This window comes from Hipposideros armiger, unplaced genomic scaffold (genome assembly GCF_001890085.2).
Source record: "Hipposideros armiger isolate ML-2016 unplaced genomic scaffold, ASM189008v1 scaffold_121, whole genome shotgun sequence".
NCBI lineage: Eukaryota > Metazoa > Chordata > Mammalia > Chiroptera > Hipposideridae > Hipposideros > Hipposideros armiger.
This window is the reverse complement of record NW_017731471.1, coordinates 3,245,160-3,248,057: the sequence shown is the minus strand read 5'-3', so window position 1 is coordinate 3,248,057 and position 2,898 is coordinate 3,245,160.

Here is a 2,898-nt window from a genome sequence, read left to right as displayed (position 1 = left end):
AGTGTCACTGGCCCTCATGTGGGATCTGAACCAGGGTCCTGCTGCTCAGAGCTGGCATCCCAAGCCAGTTCTTACCCAATGCGCCACTTGGCCAGCCCTGAAATATTTTTTATAAAAATTTTAAAATATAATTTTTAAATTCACCTTTGATTTCTTCTTCTTTGGTTAGTTAGGAAAGTGCTGTTCAATTTCCACATATTTGTAAGTTTGCCAATTTTCTTTATTATTGGCTTCTAATTTCATTCCATTGTTGTCAGAAAACATAAATTATATTATTTCTATCCTTTTAAAATTACCAAGGTTTGTTTTATGTCCTAGAATATGATATATTGTGGAGAATGTTTTATGTGCACTTTAGAAGAATGCATACTCTGCTGTTGTTGGAGTGTCTGTAGACGTCTGTGAGGTCTGGTTGACTTAAAGTATTGTTTAAGCCTTCCATTTCTTGTTAATGTTTCGCCCAGTTGCTTTATCCATTACTGAAAACAGGGTATTGAAGTTCCCAACTATTATCATTGAATTCTTTATTTCTACCTACATTTCTCTCAGTTTTTGCTTCATGTATTTTGGTACACTGCTGTTACATACATATATGTTTTTAATTGTTATATCTCTTCCTGATGTATTGAAACTTCTATCATTATAAAGTGTCCCTCTTTACCGCTAATAAAATTTTTGTTTTTAATTTTATTTCTTCTGATATTAGTAGAAACACTTCAGCTTTCTTATGGCTGCTGTTTGCATGATATACATTTTTTTATCAATTTAATGTTAATCTATTTATATCTTTGAATCAAAAATGTTCACCTATAGACTGCATGTATAATACTTGAATAATTTTTAAAATCTGGTATGACAATCTGCCTTTTCACTGGGTTGTTTAGCCCATTCATATTTAATGGTATTGTTGATATATTGGATTTATATTGGTCACTTAACTTTTTTCCTAGATTTATAGATATATTTGACATATAGCATCATGTAAGTTAAAGGTGTACAATGTGATGATTTGATACAAATATATATTGTGAAGTGATCATCACACAAGGTTAGTTAACACATCCTTCACCTCACATAATTACTACTTTTTTGTTGTGGTAAGAACATTTAAAATGTACTCTTTTAGAAACTTTCAAGTTTAGAATACAGTATTGTAATGTTGTACATTAATGTTGAGAGTTTAGCTATACTAGTCCACAATATTGCTCCCTTGGCATCCATTTTGTACTGGCCTCCAGGGCCCTTGCACTGACACTAGCTCCTGCCAGGGGCACATTTCCTGGATAACAGCCTGCAGAGTCACAAGTAAATTAAGTTCCTAATATGACTCTCCCAAAGGCTTTTGTGATAAACAGTCTCCATTGCCTTCCAGGGCCTTCACCCTTGTGTACCTTAGACAAAACCCCTGAAAAGCTAACTACACACCTGCTCTTTTTGTGTTGAATTGACTAATCCAGATTTAGCCCAGGAACTCTAAAGCACTCAACCCTTGAACTGTAATAAAGGCATGTGCTCCAGGTCCTGTTGCTCTATTTCTCTCTCCCTGCACCCTGCTCTGACCTTCCCACATGGCTTTTTGAGGCATGCTGTGTGCCTCCTCCAGGACTTGTGTATAGTAATTTTTTCTATTTCAATTCCCTTTGTAATGCTTTGTTGAACAGAGTCTCACCATCCAAAACCCTGGGGCTCTATTTAATAAATGATAATTTAACAAAGTAACAACAGTTAGATTCTCAGAACTTATTTCCCTTAAAACTGGAAGTTTGTACTCTTTGACTAACATCTCCCCATTTCCCCATCTCCAGTAACCACCATTCTACTCTCTGTTTTTATGAGTTTGGCTTTATTAGATTTCACATATAAGTGAGATCATATAGTATTTGTCTTTCTGTCTGACCAAGTTCTCTTAGAAAAAGGCCCTCAAGTTGCATCCATTTTGTTGCAAATGGCAACATTTTCTTTTTGAGTAATACCCAATTTTGTGTGTGTGTGTGTGTGTGTATCAACCACATTTTCTTTATCCATTCACCTGTTGGACACTTAGGTTTTTCCTATGTCTTGGCAATTGTGAATACTACTGCTATGAACATGGAGGTGCAGATATCTGTATGAGACAGTGATTTCCTTCAGACATATACCCAGAAGTAGAATTGCAGGATCATATTATAGTTCAGTTTTTAATTTTTTGAGGAGCCACCTTACTGTTTTCCATAGTGGCTGCACCAATTTACATTCCCACCAATAACTATATCATTTTACCTTTTGTTTTCCTTCAGACATATACCCAGAAGTAGGGTGCACAAGGGTTCCCGTTTCTTCACATCCTCACCAACACTTAATTTTTAACTTTTTGAAAATAAGCCATTCTGACAGGTGTGAGGTGATATCTCATTGTGATTTGGATTTGCATTTTCCTGATGATGAGTGATGTTGAGCATCTTTTCATGTACCTGTCAGCCTCGGTATGTCTTCTTTGGAAAAATGTTCAGATCCTCTGCCCATTTTTAAATTAGATTGTTTACTTATGTGTGTATGTATGTATGTATGTATGTATGTATGCATTTATTTGCTATTGAGTTGTATGAGTTCTTTATATTTTTGGATATTAATCCCTTATCATATAGTTAATGTGCAAATATTTTCCGCCATTTAATAGGTTTCCTTTTCATTTGTTGATGGTTTCCTTTTATTGTGTAGAAGCTTCTTTAGTGTCATGTAGACCCATTTGCTTATTTTTACTTTAGTTTGTTAATTATTTATTTTGCCAGTTGAAATCTAATCTTGTTCCTTCTAGGGAGTTTTTAACTTCAGTTACTGTTCTTTTGAAGTCCAGAATCTCCATTTTGTTTCATATATATATATATATATATATATATATATATATATATATATATATAA